Source organism: Anastrepha ludens, chromosome 3, assembly GCF_028408465.1.
Source record: "Anastrepha ludens isolate Willacy chromosome 3, idAnaLude1.1, whole genome shotgun sequence".
Taxonomy (NCBI): Eukaryota; Metazoa; Arthropoda; class Insecta; order Diptera; family Tephritidae; genus Anastrepha; species Anastrepha ludens.
Genome location: NC_071499.1, coordinates 89457342 through 89475762, shown reverse-complemented (window position 1 = coordinate 89475762; position 18421 = coordinate 89457342).

Here is an 18421-nt window from a genome sequence, read left to right as displayed (position 1 = left end):
TCCAACTTACATTTTTGTTCCGATTTTAATAATTTATTTTCAACATTGGTTATCTTATCATTTTGGCAGTTTTCCGCTGCGTTGGTTTCTACGATAACATCCTAGCAAAAACTGCAACACAATCCATTAAAGCAATAGCGTAAGAAATCAATAAAACTTGCACTGGTGGCTAAGGGAGCTCTGAGTAATAGAAGTAGTAGCGGGAAAACACACCAACCGATGGAATTCAATCCATTTTTTTTTAATTTCGAAACATTGGCGATGATTGCCAACTACACCGCCAAGTTGCCGACCACGGCTTCATTTTCTGTAGGAGATTCATTTTCGATGGCTTCATGTAGCGCCCCCCTAATGGACGAATCTATATTTCTCGTCCAAGAGAGCCTTATAATCTTTGTAGGCAACCATCTAGCCTAACCTATTAGCGTAGTAGGATAATTCTAACGCTACTAGAATAGTTTTCTCACATGGGCGGCTTATCTGAGTGTTTATGGCGATAAGTGCGCAATGGTCCATCCACTTTATAGAATCTGTGTTGATGCGTAGTTCCGCTATTGTTTCGTGAAGTAAGAGAGTAGTAAGGTTTCAAGAGTCCACACAACTACGCATCAATGCCAATATGACTGCCCTGGTTGGGGTGTTTCACAGATTTCAGCAGGGATTGTAAGTCTATCTTTCTGTAATCCGATATGCCACATATAGTGCCCTTCAACTTTTTAATTAGTGGAATCGAGCACGAAAAATTAAATATCATGAAAAATTAAATATCAGACTTCATAACTAATCGGTCTTCATTAAAGATGTAACAAACTATAATTGCAATTGAAAATACTTGCGTAAGAACCACTTCCATACAAAATTGCCAAAAGCTGACAGCATTGCCAACGTGACCGCATTTGGTTTCAGTCTTAGTACGTAAATACAATTTTCACAAACATTTTAATTTTTAAGTCACTATTGCCAGCTGAATGTTTTGAGTAAAAAAATAAAGGAAATTTATAAATGATGTAAAACAAAGATAAGAAAGGTTGCTTAGATTTTGCACAGTACTGTGTACCCGTATGTGTGCGCGCGAGTGTATATGAGTGCTGCTCATGATATCATAATGATTGTTTCGATGGCTTAACGGTTGTTGATTGTAGCAGATGCTGTGGGTATTGAGTGTTTTTTGTTTGTTTTATTTTGAGCCGCTCTTAGTTGCAAGAATGGACAAATGTATGCGTATTTTACAAGTTCACTATACGAGTATTTGAACGAAGTTTGAGAGGGCACAAAAGAAGTTTAATAGAACAGTGGCGTCAGTATCTGAAGGTGTGCGATTTAGAAACTCTGGATTATAGTAAAAACAAGTGTTTCTCTGGTGGTTAAAACTCAACTAGTTTTATCTTTATGTTTCTCAACATATTTTACCTCTCTCCCTATCCCTCTCTCTGTCACAATTTTTGTCTCTATTTCCATACTCTTTTAAATTTTTATCTCTTTGTCTCTGTCTTTTCTTGCTTTGTCTTTATCTTTATGCTGACCTCTATCAGTATCTATATCTCTATTATTCTTCTTATCAATATAGACATCATCAGCTTTTCCGATATATTAATTATGTGTATATAAATACTTATCTTTGTCTTTATATTTATACCTATATACGCGTACTTATAAAATTGACGATTGCAGGATTTATTGGCCTTTAAGCCGAGCCCCTTCTCCAATATGAGGTGTGTGTGGCTTGAATTAACTGTGAAGTGTTGTTAGTTTACTTGCTGGTCATGGCGAGTAAAACATTCGCATGTGTACTACCACATCTAGGCTTAATCTAGGCATGGGGGGGGGGGAGGTACATGACAACGTTAAAGTATGCAATTTTGAGAGTGATTCCCAACATTTTTCGTCTTGAATAAATTTTGTTTTCAAAGTATGTTGAAAAATTCAAATAGTTTTTGTGCAATTTTTAAAGATTAAGAACTAGTGTAGATTTTTTATAAAATAGTTGCCAAAGTTGAGAAAACAGAGAAAAAAGGGTTTGCAGGGAAAATAAATATGTACGAGTACACACATACATATGTCTAAGTTTTCTTAAATATGATATAAGTATATACCAGAGCGGACTTTCTAAAACCGCTAAGAAAAATAGAACGCGTTGATAATAAACTAGGCTTTTAAGTAAATGAAGTGCGAAAGGCCGGTCTTTTTTCCTTAAATCAGGAAGGTTTAGCAAATTTCACATTATGTTTCCTGTTTTACTCAACAAGACCTAGAAGAGAAATAGCCTCTACTTTATTTTGTTTTTTACCAATCCGTTTATAAAAAGAGCAGCTTGCTTTTTTCTTAATGATGTTAGTGTTGGTCGAATGAGTAACACAGCTTGCGCATTGCCTTGTTTAAACTTTAGCTTGACTAAGAAAACTATTCCGAAAGTGCTTTTTTCAATACCGACCTAGGGGATGGTTATATTTAAACGGATAAAAAAAAGACACATCTCTATCTCTTTTACTGGGGGAATAAATTTCATTCTATCATATGAGATTATATATGAATTTGTAAAGCTTTCTTCCTGGCGCACCATACGATATCTACTTATATTAGGGGCAATCCAAATTTGGATATAGTTTATAGCTCCACATTTAGAGACACTGTATTTCAAAGGCAAAAGTTAAACTCAAAAACCAACAAGGCCACCTGATGACGAATAAAAAGTCAGGACTTAAAAGAACACAAATAATAATGGGAAGCGTCTACCAAAGGAGAAACTTATCCCGAACCTGGAGAAGTGACTGAACAGAAGATCACCGAACTAATCACCGGTTTTCTGTAATATCTGCATCGCTTCCAGTCTACAGATAGCCCCTACGGTCCCAGTTGCCCTAATTCAAAAGAGAGCGCAGAGCATGCCTTTCACTGCGTTCGCTTTAGCGGAGATCGGGTCTTGCTCGCGAGGGTCACACCAACATCAGTTGCACCCATCTAAATGTACTGTTTGGTGCGGTGTTATGGCCACTAGAGTTATCGGTCCACATTTCCATATTTTGATGAGGATGAAATGCCGGAATCGATTTCAGGAGCTTCTTTCAGAACATTGATTGAAAACTTTTTGCGGCCAATGGCGGAGCAGTATCCTAATTTGTGGTTTCAACAAGATAGAGCAACTGCGCATACTACTAGACAGTAGTCTTTAGTAGGTCTTATTTGGCCCACCCTGTAGTATAAGTGGCAGCCCCACAAACGACTGATGCTTCTGGCAATTTGATTTAAAACTCCATCATCAAAACAAAGAAATAAACATGCCTTAAAATTAAATACATAAAGAGTTAACCCTTAATTAAATATCAGGAGAACGAAACCTCGCTGGTTAGCTGGTTTAGGCTGGAAACGTATACAACTACTGACATAAGGTAGTGGCATTGCAGATCATCCTTGATACGTGCGGATCGCAAAAGGACTGAGTAGGTGAACCGAGAATGGCGTGACTGATGTCTGATGTCTTATAAGCTTTGTTAGCGCACATCAGTGTGGTGTGGCTAAATGTCTTTTGTCACGTTCAATAAATCTTGTGGCTTGGGTAACTCTTCGGATGAGCCGCTGATATGAGAGGAGGTTGAGGTTGCGGTGAGAAGTAATGTATGACTGTAGCATGCGCGCAGCGTAAATTTACCATTTCATAAACCCTTCGAAAGATGCAGCGATCTGCTCGGTAAATTTAATGATAAACAAAAACATTATTTATGGAAAGTTATAGGTGGGAATATAGATATGGATATGACTGATGCCAAATTACATTTAACATAGAAACAGCTAACATCTTGGTATCGACTGAGACTATTTACAGGAAATCACTCAATCACTAAGATGAGAATGGTACAAGAAGTAAGTAAATATAATAAAGTAAATAAAATAAAGTAAATATAAGTTGAAACAAGCAACCTTTGAGGCCTGCCGAGGTGCGACTGTTATTAGAAAAAACTTATTCTTCCTTAGCTTGGTCGAAGCTGGTCGTAGTGTTGAAGAATGCAATAAAGATTGTGCCTACCAGCAGTAGGCAGTTTTTAATATAGGCACATCTCCATTTCTGGCTATTTAGTTTTAAAGAGCAATAGTTGGGAATCCAAATCGCATATCTGCTCGCAAATAAAGCTATCGCTGTGAATTGTAAAGTTGCATAGTATTAGTAAATGTGTTCGATAATATATTATATCAATATATGATATATCAATGACTATATTACTTGCGGCCGCCGTAGCCGAATGGGTTGGTGCGTGATTACCATTCGGAATTCACAGAGAGGTCGGTGGTTCGAATCTCGGTGAAAGCAAAATTTATAAAAACATTTTTCTAATAGCGGTCGCCTCTCGGCAGGCAATGGCAAACCTCCGAGTGTATTCCTGCCATGAAAAAGCTCCTCATAAAAATATCTGCCGTTCGGAGTCGGCTTGAAACTGTAGGTCCCTCCATTTGTGGAACAACATCAAAACGCACGCCACAAATAGGAGGAGGAGCTCGGCCAAACACCTAACAGAAGGGTACGCGCCAATTATTTATTTTTACTTGCCTCTTCTTTGAATTTTTCTTCCTCTTCACATCCAAGAAACATACACTTTCTCCTACAAAATCACTGAATGCGTTATTCATAACTAGGAGGGAGGCTGAGTTATCGTCCAAAGCTAGCTTTGGTTTTCAGTCATACGCGAAATATAAAGCGGCAACAAAGTCCTGAAATCGCCAACTGTGGATTAGCGGTTTCCCCACAGGGGCCAGAGCCTATAATCGGGATCAGTTCTGCAGGGATCAAGAAGTGAATTAGCGATTATGTATACAACTTACATAAAGAGCGATGGTCCGGTCTGGAACGCTGCAGGACTGCAAAGTATTTGCACCAACCAAGACAGAAAACTGTCGGGCTTTCTTCTAAAACTAGAAAGAAAAGTCGTTCGGTTGATGGTCGGTATTATTATAAAACACAATCGAGAACGAGTAAAATTCATTCTCTCAAACTGGAGGATATTTTCAGACTTATCAAAGAATCTGGAAAATTATAACAGGTCAACTACCTCTATTCCACTATTCTATCCTATCTCTTTCCTTCTGTTACTTCTCATTTTCTCCTTGACTTTCTACCCTTTCATTTTCCAGAGCTTTAAATACAATATGGTTTTCAGCCTGAGTGTTTTAGGAGTTTCCAAATCTCTCGGTGCTTCTTTGCTCGACCTTTCAAGTAAAAAAAAAATTTTTAAAAATATGATCTCTGTATTAACGTCGTTTGCAAAAATTATAAATATGTATATATACATTAGGCCGGGTCGATTTGTGGGGAGGCAAAAAAATCGCCCATTGCTCTGTAAAAATCATATTCTAGGGATCAAAATAAGAAACTTTGCCGAAGGAACCATACCTCTAAAACGAATTCTGATGTCCCCCGATTCGGGTCGAACTTTTTAGTTTCCTTTCTCATGTAAAGTCCAAAAATGGTGATATTTTGAAATGATTGTATGGGGAACCCCCCAGGGGAGTTCCAGGGGGTGTGCCACTGGCATGGGTGGATCGGCCGTCCAAAGTAAGTGGGGGTCGGTCATACATTTGGACTCGATTGGAGCACTCTTAATTGGTCAAAGTGGGATTTTTCGTTCGACCCAAATTGGGGGACATCAGAATTCGTTTTAGAGGTATGGTTCCTTCGGCAAAGTTTCTTATTTTGATCCCTAGAATACGGTTTTCACAGAGCAATGAGCGATTTTTAAATCGACCCTCCCTAATATACATATAATATTAGATCTTTAGTTACATATGGTATTTGGTCGAGCTCATCCTCCAATTTGTTGTGTGTATGGACAAGTAGAGGGGCCTACGAGCGGTAGATGTTTTTAAAAGCGTCTTTTACGTAACAGTGAAACACTCGTTGGTTTTTCATTGATTGCCGAGGGGCAACCGCAAAAGCCTTTGCTATGATGTAGTGTTTCTTGCCCATAGAGGGTTTCAAGCCCGGATCTCTTAGTTACGCACAAACTCAATTGAAGCTGTCATTCTTTGGCAAGTGCTTATTCATGTTATAAATTAGAGTAACCCCCATAGCTGGTGTGGAATACGAAAAATCATTTTATAGAGACCGTCCTATGATAGGCATTGAAAGAAAGATTAACCCCATTACAGTGCAACACCGATCCAGGTGTAGCTTAGTGACGTTACTATTACAACCCAAATGATAAAATTAACAATAGCAGCAACGCGTATAAAATACTCAAGGAATAAAAATAAATCAAAGCACACTCCTAATTTAGCCAAACCCCTATACGTATTTGTTCATTTGCATTTTGGAAACACATTTAAAAAGTTCTTGTGTGAGGCAGTGGACCAAAACCAAATCGACCTCAGTTGGGCAAAACGACGCGAAAGCAGATAAAAGTTAAGAGAAGTATGGTGATGGAAGGTTCGTTGCCACGTTAAGGAGCAGAGTTGCTAAAATAATCATAAATCGTTGTTTAACTTTAAACGCCATCGACGCCGCAGCACCAATAAGTGACAATTGTTGTAGTTGGTGCTCGATTTGTAAGAACACAAATGCGTTTAAGAACAAAAAAAGAAAGAATTTCAGGAAATATTACGAGTATAAAAACAAAATATCAGGTTAAATACAGAAATCACAAGAGCAAGAAGGGGAAAAGTCGAGAAGTTGCGCACCTAACTGCCATTGAAGCCGGCAAAGCAAAGTGAAAATTGCAAGGGGAAGTGGCAATTGGTGAGACGGATGCTAAGTAGGGTGACGCTTGGAAAGTTTAAATCTTGGCAAGTTTATGTAGGCATTTTCATACTTGTCTGTCGCAAGTGGGTACGCTTGAATGCTTTTAACAAACTTTCCATATTCTTACGCTAACTTACACACAAATGTGGCATGTGGCGGCACCGTTTTGACACTTCATTGCTTCCGATTTGCGCACACGGGGTTAAATAGGCGATTAAGTTTAATCTGCCTATAAAACCAATAAAAAAACAAATAATAATAACAAAAACAAAAAAAAAACCACTAAGAATCAGCGATTGCCAAGCGAAAGAAATTTCCTAGATGAATGGCAAAAGTTGATGGGAATAACTTTAAAGTTGTTTTTAATTCCATCTCTTTTGCTTTTGATTAAAAAGAATTGTACGTAAGTTGTGTGCATTCTGTGCTAAAAGTGGTGAACTCTCTTCTGGTTAGAGTTCTGTGTAGATTGAAAATAAGTATGTAAACGAGAACAGCAGCAGGGTGGCCACTTTTCATTTGTGCCACAATATTCGGCAGCCTAAGAAAATTATTTTTTATTTGAAATTTTCCTAGAAATTTAGCATTTTCGCACATTTGCCATTTTTTATTGCCAGGACAAGGACATTTTTTTAATTTACAGCCGCTCATATTTCTGTGACTGCAGTTGGCAGGTGAATTGTGGCGACATAAGCGAAAAATAATGTAAAACGAATACTTAGAAATAAAAAAATATTTAATGTGAAGAAAAAGTATAACAAAATAAATAATATAATAATTTTTGGTGTGGGGCTTGATGTTTGCCGCAAATGGAGGGACCTGCAGTTTCATTCCATGGCTGTTTTAAAGCGCACCTTTATCGCTTTGGGCACGAATACTCCCCATACTGCGATCAGTGCATACCAGTAGTTGAAGAAGATGCGTTACAGTGCTTTTGATATGCCACTGATGTACGACAATGTACAGCACATGGCAGCTAAGGCGGAGACGCGAACGCCGAAAAGGTGCATAAACGATCGGGTAGTCACGAACCAACCCATTCGACTACGGTGGCCACCATATAGAAAGGGTAAAAGCAATGGACGCAATAACATGAAGAAGTTTCGAGCATTTTAAAGGATAGTGGACACTATCGTAAATAATCTTATTTAAATTTAATTTTCAAAAACGAAAAGTTAAAATTTTAAATTAAAAATAAATTAAAATTTGGTGCCGCATTGCGAGAGTTATTCTTGATCAAATATTTCGCCAAAGAAATAAACATACAAAGGGGCATATTCCGGCGTAGAAAACTTAGAAAAATCATATAAGTAAGAGAATGAAAAGAAAGCTATAGAAATTAATGAGAATTGGTAAGAACCTTATTTTGAATCCTGTTTTTCAGAAAGCTATTTTGGAGTGGAATTAATGCTTCCATAACAGCTGGATTCTTCGGATCCCAAAGTATAAAGATCCGCAATTGAATATTTAGAAAAAAAATGGTTGTCTCGATAAGATATTTGCTTTTTATGTTTCTTGCGGCAGCTATTAGGGCTGTGTCAATATAAAAATAAAGTTAATATTTTCTATAGAAATTCTTATCTGTTTCCCTGTTGTTATTGCTGTGAATCCCATAGAAAGGTAGGCCCAGAAAAGAGGCCGTGACAAGGCGGGACTATAGGTGGGAGGTACCTTCAAACGTCGGACATAAATTGAATATTTTGAATAAGTAGGAGATTAACCTGCGACATTATCCAGAACGTAATTGCGCCAGAGTAACACGCTTCTCTCGTCTGAGGCTCCTAGTCTGCTAGCGATGGTGGTTGGATTCCAATAACGGCATTGAGGGACGAGAGTTCGTGAAAGTAGTTTTATACACTCACTCAATGTAATTGAAAGTATGCCTATACTGCGTCAGGTCCAGGAGTTGTTTGATATACTTACGTGTGTGTATCTGCCTCGGACAGGTCGAAGACAAAATATAGTAAAAGGAATTAATATAATAACTTGTTGGAACTAACAGTTTTATGCCGCCTCTGAGTGGCAATGGTATTTGTGTTTTTATAAAAGCCTGCCGAGAGGCGACTGCTATTAGAAAAACACTGTTTCTATCATTTGATATTTCATGCCTGCGGTTTCGAGCCTGAATGGTAGTCACGCATAAATCCAATCGGTTGCGGTGCCCGAAGGCACTATAGCTAAAGGACCATTTAGAAAACAGCGCTCTCATCATTATCTCATCGCACAAGTACAACTTAAGCACAATTTTTGAATATTCAAGATTTACACTAAATAATTCAATGATCTATTATATGTTAAAACTCTAGTAAAACCGTCACTGGAATATGGTTCGATCCTAGGGAACCCGCAATATCAAACTTACATAAATAAGCTAATATCTACTCAAAAACAGATTTAACTTTGTGCCTTAAGAGATTTTCTATCGGGCTCTCTAAAAGAGTATAATTTTATCCCATGCAGTAGTCGTCTAATCGTCACTTATCAATCTTCCCACTTTGAAAAATATTTAAGAATAATAGTTAGATCCGTTTATTCTTGCGGAAGTTAACCTCAATGTTCTCTATCCAGTGTTGAGGGGCATATTTCTTAAAATCAATGTAAAACGAATTACGACCCTTAATATACCATTTCCATTCTTATACTAAGCTTTTAACTCTCTTTCTTTCTCTCTCTTACTCTTCTATATAGTACATCCGTCCCGCTTTTTACCATTTCAAAATATATTATGTTTTGTATTATATCTCAATAAATGATTGACTTTGGTATACATCGAAACTTGTATCCAGCTGATGATTTTTTCCGTCTTTCCGCCTTTTTCAGTCTAATCAAGGGAATGCGTTCCTGGTGTCGGTTGGGTGGGAGAAAGATCACCATTTCTATGTTAAATCGGTTGCTGAGTTCAAAAATTCACATACTTCTTTTATTTATTAGAGTTTTGAAGATATCGCCGAATAACGGTTTTAGCTTGAAGAAAAGGATCCGGCTCAAAAAATTTCTAATATTTGAAGAAATAATTAAGCGATGAAATTAAAGGCTTTTGATGAAATCTGATTTACATTATGGTCTAGCACCTGCACTGGTGATACCTTTCGGAACTACTCAAACAATCTACTACCTTGATCAAAAAGTTCCCGAAATTTATTCAGAAAATTCAAAATACAAGTTTATTCCTCAAAAATAATATTATCGCCCATATACTGTAACACACTTATGCAGTTCTCGAAACATTTCTGGAACTCTATTTTCAATATAGCTGTCTTCCATTACATTTTTGCGGCTGTTAAAATAACAAAGTAGTTCCCTGTAGTAGGTTTGTGGCTCTATCAAACAGAAAATAATCGCAGGGAGCAATATGAGATGAATTCAAAGGCTATTGGATGGTATTCGTTAGTTCTTGGTCAAAAACTCACAGATAATGATGGTTTTGTGCGATGGTGCGTTATCATAGTGCAAAATCCACGAGTTGTTTTCCCACAATTACTTTCTTTTTTTGAGATTTCCTCATTAACTAACCGTTGGGTCGCCTGATGAATGTTCAGGTTTACTTATAGAAATCATATCTTTGGCGATGTCAACGCGGTGCCTTTTTTGGATGAAATCCAGGTTATTTCTGAACAAACAAATTGATTTCAAATCAGTTGACTTAGAGCGTTAACTGGCAGTCGTTCCAAGAACTTTTTGATCAAGGTCGTATGCAAGAAGCAGACTACCCATCCCGCTTTGTACTGCTGTAGTATTCTTTATAATCTGATGAGAGCTCAAATTTTATTACAATATATTATTATTTTTATAGTTTGCTTAAGAGCCGATTATGTGGCGCATAGTGCCAAAGTAAATAATTTCAACTCATTCCAATTATCGTTTGTGTTTTGCCTGAATTTAGTCCAGGTGAGATCGTTCCGAGTTATTGCGTCATCGCTATGATCTTCTTGGCCTAGCCCTTTGTGGGTTCCACTCCAAAGCCATCCCATTTATAGGGCTGGTTTTCTGAAGGTGTATCCAATCCATGTTCACTTACCATGCACTCTTACGGATTTTGACGTCAATTGCAACTTGATTGCACCTTCTTTGCAATTCGCTATCCAGTTTTCTGACTTTTTCTGAATCAATTGACAAACGTTGGTAGTGTAAACGCTATCCCCACTGAATTGGCCATATCTCACAACCATATATATAAGACCACTTTGTTTTGTTTAATCTTGCTGTTATATCACCAAAAGCGCCACCGTTTACAGTAATTTGGCTATCAAGATACGGGAACTCTTCAACTTCTTCAACTTCTTCAATCTTCATTTATATTAATTGATTACATTCAGTTTGGACTGCAGATGAAATACAGTTGTCATGTGCGCTGTCCACATTCATTTGTTCTATGTAGCTATAAAAAATGACTCGAGACAGTCCCACATGCTGTCTGTAGTTTACAGACTTCCAGAGGCTTAGAGCCCTATGGGCAGGTGGGTACCTGGGATGTCTTTTGTTAGTATGTAAAAATATATTGACTAATTTCCTGATCGCAGACGGACGTTGTGCAATTTGTGTTGGGCAGTTAATACACTCTCGGGAAATATAAATTCCTGTCACTGCAAGCCTTTGCTTCTTAAACTACTTTATTAGATGAAGTTAAACACTTTGGGGATCGCTTATTCGATAGCCGATTAACCTTAATAGTGTAATGTTCTAAATAATTCAAAGTGTAAGCAGTTTTTATAAATATTTCATACATCATTTTTGTCCTGCATATTACTCGCCAGCCGATTTGTAGTCTAGGTTAGGTTAGGTCGGTATGGTTGCCCAGGGAGTGAGCACTCTTGGACGAAGAAGGATTCGTCCTTTGTGATACCATTGTCAAGGAAGTGAGGTGAAGAGAAGGACCGATGAGGTGCAGGGAGAGGGCGGGGAGAGGTGGTGATGGAATGGTTAGGAGCGTGCGGATTATGAACGATGACTATGTTTGCATCAACCGCTTTGTGCTGCTGATGGAACTCATCAGATTTTTAATGTCAGCGCCAGCTATATCAGCAGGCGTGGCAAAGAAGTAAGAGCCAAGATGCCTGAATCTTAGCCCCGCCAGAGCAGGGCAGCTAAGGAGAAGGTGTTGAGACGTTTCCACCTCATCCTCCATACATTCAGCACAAAAAGGACTCGAGGTGATTCCAAGTCTCACAGCATGCATTCCTCGCGCATTGTGTCCTGTGAGAGAACCCACTAGATTGGAGAGCTGATATTTTGTCAGCCTCAGAAGCTCGCCCGAGCGCCTTCGGTCCACACGTGGCCAGAAGGATTTCGCGACTTTACACGTTTGTGTATTTGCCCAGCGCTCGCTGAGCAGACCGCAGGTAGTCAGGGGGGTCGCAATTTTCTCCCTCCGCGGGGAAATCACATCACATGTCTCTTGTCTGGCCAGCTCATCCGCCTCACAGTTTCCCGCAATGTCGCTGTGACCGGGAACTCAGATGAGGCTGATGTCAAAGAATTCGGACGCAGTCGAAAGTGAGGTCAAGCATTCCTTGACCAATTCCGAATGCACCGTCATAGACTCGAGGGCCCTTATTGCCGCTTGGCTGTCAGATTTGAGCAGCCAATCAGCTGCCTTCTTGATTGCGGCTACCTCTGCTTGGAACACACTGCAGTGGTCCGGTAACCTGAATTTTAGTCTGATGGGGAGCCCTTCGCAAAAGACTCCTCCGCGAACCTTTCCTTCCAGCTTCGATCCATCCGTGAACAAGTTCACCAGGCCCTGCCCCCAAGTGTAGCCCTCCGTCCACTCTTCCCTTGACGGGATGTGAGTGGAGAATGTTCCGGTTGGACTAAACGAGGGTATACACTGGTCTGTTGACAGAGGGATGAACTAAAAGTTTCTAAGGATGCTTGAGTGCCCATAAGTGAGGTTGAGCTTATAGCTGCAGCCCCTCAGTCTGATTGCGGTACGTGTAGCGGCAATTCTGCCTGCGATATCTACGGGTACCACATTTAACATTATGTTGAGCGCCAGAGTAGGAGTCGTTCGAACCGCCCCACTGATTCCAATGAGTGAGTTCCACCAGACTATGACTCCATATAACAAGACAGGCTTTACAATAGTATTATATAGCCAGAAAACAACTCGAGGCGAGAGGCCCCATCTTTTGCCAATTGCGCCCTTGCACCCATACAAGGCGATTGTTGCCTTCCTCACCCTTTCCTCAATATTGGGCTTCCATGTAAGCTTGCTGTCAAGGATAATACCTAGGTACTTCACCTTGTCAGAAAGCATCAGAGAAGCGCCCCCTAGTGAGGGAAGTTGAGCTCTAGGTATTTTATATTTCGTCGTAAATAGGACAAGCTCCGTCTTAAGAGGATTCACCGACAGGCCACAATCCGTTGCCCATCTAACAACTGCATTCAGATATCCCTGCATCAAGTTGTACAGAGTATCCAAAAATTTTCCTCTAACAATTAGTGCCACGTCATCTGCGTAGGCAATTACCCTGCAGCCCCCCTTCACCAGCTCCTCCAATAGATCATTTAGAACAACAACCCAGAGGAATGGTGGGAGAACCCCACCTTGCGGAGTGCCTCTACTCACCTGCCGGTGGATGGAGATACCGCCCCACTCTGCCGTGACAGTTCTGTCGCTAAGCATTTTGTGGATAAATCTTATAAGGTCGGTTCCGACCCATAGTTTACTTAGAGACCTGGTAATTGCCTCCGGGAGGACGTTGTTAAAAGCCCTCTCAATGTCGAGGAAGGCGCCTACCGCAAGCTCCTTCTGAAGAAGAGACTCTTCAATTTCTTCCACGATTGTATGTAGGGCAGATTCCACAGATCTACCCTTGCAATAAGCATGTTGAGTATGCGACAGCCGACCCCGAGGAATTTCGCTTCTTATGTGCAGGTCAATCAGTCTAAAACTATGCAAACCTCTGAGGGAGAGACGTGGCACATAGCATAAAATATAAGCTCCATTGGAGAATAATATTAGAAACGAGTTCGTATCTGTTCGTGGAGATTACTGGATATTAATAATTTTGTAATAAACAGGAAATGACAAGAAGCTGGTGGAAGCTTCATGATTATACTGTAATCGAATTAAGTCCACCACCTATTAATACCGTATACAAATGTTTAATTAAAGCTACTTTTCCAATCTGTCAGCTTCGGTGTTTTACTGCAAATTGTTATGCTGAATGACATATCCTTTTTATGAGAACTTTTTTAATGGAAAAAATGTACTCTGTGGATAAAGATTTACGCTATTAGAAAATCTTTTTTAATATTTTCATGTTTTTGGACGGATCACATCCGGTATTTCCTAAAAAATCTTCACCTAAGTAGGCCAAAATTTTCTAAATTTTTGAGTGCGAAAAATAATCAGGAAAATAAAAATTATCATAAAATACTTTGAAGTTGCAACTTCTTAAGGACTAAAAACTCAAGAAAACATAGCAGATGCAAATTCACGACAAATTGATTGCAAGTTTAGTTGTACGTATACAAACGCACATACATTTACGTATACATATATACATACTTATACAAACATGCGCATGTACATACATATGTACATACATATGTATATTAAAATCTATACTTTTTCTGAAAACTGCGTTCGTTGGCATATTTACACGCAATCGCAAAAATGTACTCACTCTTGGAGTGCTCTTCATGGAAACTAGTCGAAGTGGTCCTGAGAGCGTTCGCACACATGTGAAATCAAATAAACGCATATGTAGTATACGAGTATGCATTCAGTCACACACCCAGTCAGCAATTTATAAAGTTTTCGAACAAAACGTGGGCATTACATATATGTGATAATCCCAGATGATAGAAACGATATCAAAATTAGCAGCGCATTTTGCACTTGAATGACTTAAATATTTTGATAATTTTGGTTTTATAAAGATACTACAATAAATACAATACCAATTAAAGTTCTAAGTTTTGGACACAATTTTAAAAAATTCAATTCAACAAATTTTCATCAATATTCCAAACTTTTTAAACAGAATTTCCGAATGCAGTTCTATAGCCCATTAATTTTGGTATTATGTTGATATATTTTTCAAAAATATTTTTACGTCTTTTTTGGTAGACGCTGCTTCGTATTCAAAAATATGTATGTTTGACAAGTCGCCAGCAAAAAAAATTGTAAAAAATTAAAGCGACTTTTGAGTCACTTCAAACTTCCATTTTGATGTCATAAAATTTAGTGAGCAGTAAAACTGCGTATTCAAAACTTGTCTGAAAATTCTGATTTAGAAGGATGAACTTTTGATAAATATTTGTTGATTTTTTTAATTAAAAAAAATAATATAAATAAAAGAAAGAAAGAAATGAAAGAAAGTCAACACTTTGTAAAATATCGCGCTGCTTTTATTGCGAACCCGGGCGTACATTTTATTTAAATCAAATATGACTATGTCGTCGGGAGAAAATGGTCTCCTGCGTAAGACTATTTTTGAAGAGTGTTTTATGATTCCTATTTTCAAACCATTTTTGCTTATATTTATTGTTATTCTTGAGTAATCTTTTAAGGAATAACTGCCATTTCTGCTGGCACTTTCGAATCATATTTGTACCCATTTTATGATCTTATTTCTACTCATTCGTGACTATTTTTGAATAATTTAATATTCATAATTTTTTTTGCATCATTTCAGTAATTATAATTTTGGAATATTTTGGCATGAGTCACAGGGTCCAGACGGACTACATATATGACTCCGAAATACAATTGGGTGAAGAGATTCCGAACAACAATAGAAGAAGAGGGGTGGAAAAGAGGTATGAAACCTAGCCCTTAATACGCTTAATATATTTACTGACGGCTCGAAAATGATGGAGGGAGTAGGTGCAGGGACTTATTGAACAGAGCTAGACATCAAGCGGAAAATTTAGCTCTCTGACCACTGCAGTAGTCTTTGCGGTAGGAAAGGCTGCAGAAATAACACTAGCAAAGAGATCGAGCAATCCCAACGTAAATATATACGTTGAAAGTTAAGTGACAATAAAGGCAATAAACTCATATGAAACTTCATTTAAAAACCTTCTTAGAACCAGGGAAGCCATGGAGAGAGTAGCCGCAGACAGACGGTAATACTTCTATTTGGGTACCCGGACGTAAGGGCATTGCAGAAAACGAAATTGTAGATGAGATTGCCAAAAGCGCTGCTTACATACAATTCGAACAAGAAAACGACATTCGGAAACCTTTAAATAAGATATGCAATAACATCGCTGCGGACATGAGAACACGGATAGATAGGAGGTGGAATAATCTAGCCACTTGTAAAACCGCGAAAATAATGTATACACAGATTGCAGACAAATACGCTAGCCCTGTCTAGAAAGGAAAGCAGAACTATCGTAGATATACTGACAGGCTACAATTTGTTAGCGGCACACGCATACAAGATGGGAATTGCAAACAGTGGTAGCTGAACTAGAAGAGAGGGAAACTGTTGGACACTTTTTATGTTCTTGCCCTGCATTAGCTAAAACCCGAATGAAATGCTGAGGAGCTCTACAATATGAGAGGTTAGTATTTCTCTCGGTGTTAGAGTTTCAGAGCTTACTTGGGCTCGCAAAAGCCGCAAGCTTATTACAAGAAGCTTACTACAAGGAAACGTAAGGGTCAAGCTCCATCTGGTACCACTAAGGGTCAATAGGTCTATGTAATGCCTTTCAGTCAGCCAGGTCAACCTAACCTAACTATTGCTGAACTTCTTTTGTACCGCTTTATGTAGTGACAGACCATCATCATTACGAAAATCTAGCGTAATTGCAGGAAAATTGTAATTGTTGATTGCTAAATATTTTTCCCAGGAATTTTTTTCTATAATCACCAACTTTTTTTAGGCAACTATAGTAGGCGTTTCCAGAATAGTTCTAACATCTCGGGACTTTATTTTAATTTTTTGCCAGCAAAGGACACGATGCTTTCGATATAAAAAAAAATTAAAAAGTATTCACTAATTCACTTCCTTAATTCAGCGCAAAGATTATCTTCCTCCTTTTTACTTTCACTGCTATAAATCGAAAACTATGCAGCTTGTCTTCTACTCATATATTATATTAGGATGGGCTGTCAACACTTAGGTCCCCCTCGCTTTTCAAATTTATTATTAATAAATGTTTTTTTAATTCACACGATACTGGTTGGAGAGCTCATCACAGAAGCAGAATAAACAGTTTATCTTTCCCTCGGGCTTAGCATTAAGTAGGCTCGTAAGCCCGGAGAGGAGGGCTTTCGAACTCTCACGGGCTACTACACGGAGCAATTCTTTGCGAATGTGTAGCTTTAAATACATTCGCGATATGGAGCAGACGGCCGGAGTAGGTATTCAAATTCATCACAGGCCTCCAATTATGGGGTTGCAGGCAAAATTAATGGATCACATCAGAGGTCGTAGTGCCTTTCGTCTTATTAATAATAAGAATGCTTGTATTCGTAGTTCCAACTTTATCAAATGTTTAGCACAACTTCTTTCTTGTAGTGCACAAAACTGTATGAATATCAATTACATCTCAGCATAAAGGATCACAAAGTAAATATGAAAGTTTGCCAAAATTTATCTCGCCACAGCGGTAATTCAATCGGGAATGGCTCAGTAGATGACTGAAATATTATTGTCAGTTTGTGATCATCACGAAGGTAGCAGACTATTTTTCTTTTAACAATAGGGTGGTTTTTAAATATTTTTAAAATGAATTTGTTTTTATTATAGTCTGGTAGATAGTTTCATGTTCGTTTTTTAATATGATAACCGACATATTTCCCCGCGGCTTCAAGTTACGTGGTCAAATAAATCGATAGTTAAGCGGGCTGTATGTCAAGTCGCGTCGTCTTGTTGGAACCAAATGTGTTCGATGTTTAGCCGATATATTTTTGGAAACGAAACTCCTTCCTCATATTCCTATAAGCTTCGCGCTATAAATAAATAAGTATTTTGTTCAAAGTAAATTTTCAGTCATCATGCCAAGTCTTGCTGAACAGAAAGAGTTATCGATATCGATAGTTCTCATGCAGCTAAAAAATTCCCGCTATATAATAACTCAGTATTCAACCGTGAAAAGGAATCACACATTTCTCAGGAAGATGAGAATCCAAAACTCTATCCTCTAAATGCTGGCTGGGTATCTACGCATTAGCGTTATGTAAACAGGTATTTACATGCGTAATATGTACAGCTATGTTCACAATAATAGCAGCATGATATGTTGCAAAGTATTGACTGTTCATTTATTTTGAAGTGAAACTTCTTTAGCGGCAGTCTGATATTTGAGCGAGAATGGAGAGTGAATTGGAAAAAATGTAACGTTTAGAGATTTCGTTACGCGAGAGAGAAAAAAAGATACAACGTAGAGAGAAGGAGAAAGAGAGCAATACATTTTCTATACCTAAGACATAGGCTTCTTTGTAAGACAGAGTATACAGATATATAACATAGAGAGAAAGAGAAGGAGAGCTATACATCATATACAGAGGTACCAATTGGACGACGCACATCAACAATCCCGCTTAACAACAACAAAAACGATTAACGCTAAACGATCACATTTACCATTAGTTTGTGCTTTTGCGACGACCATTCACAAGTCTCAGGGAAGCACGTATTCTGAAGTTGTTTACGAATATGATAAAAAACATTCGCAATCATTAGTTTACGTTGCTTTATCACGAGCCACTTGTATTGGAGGCTTGTGGATTATAAC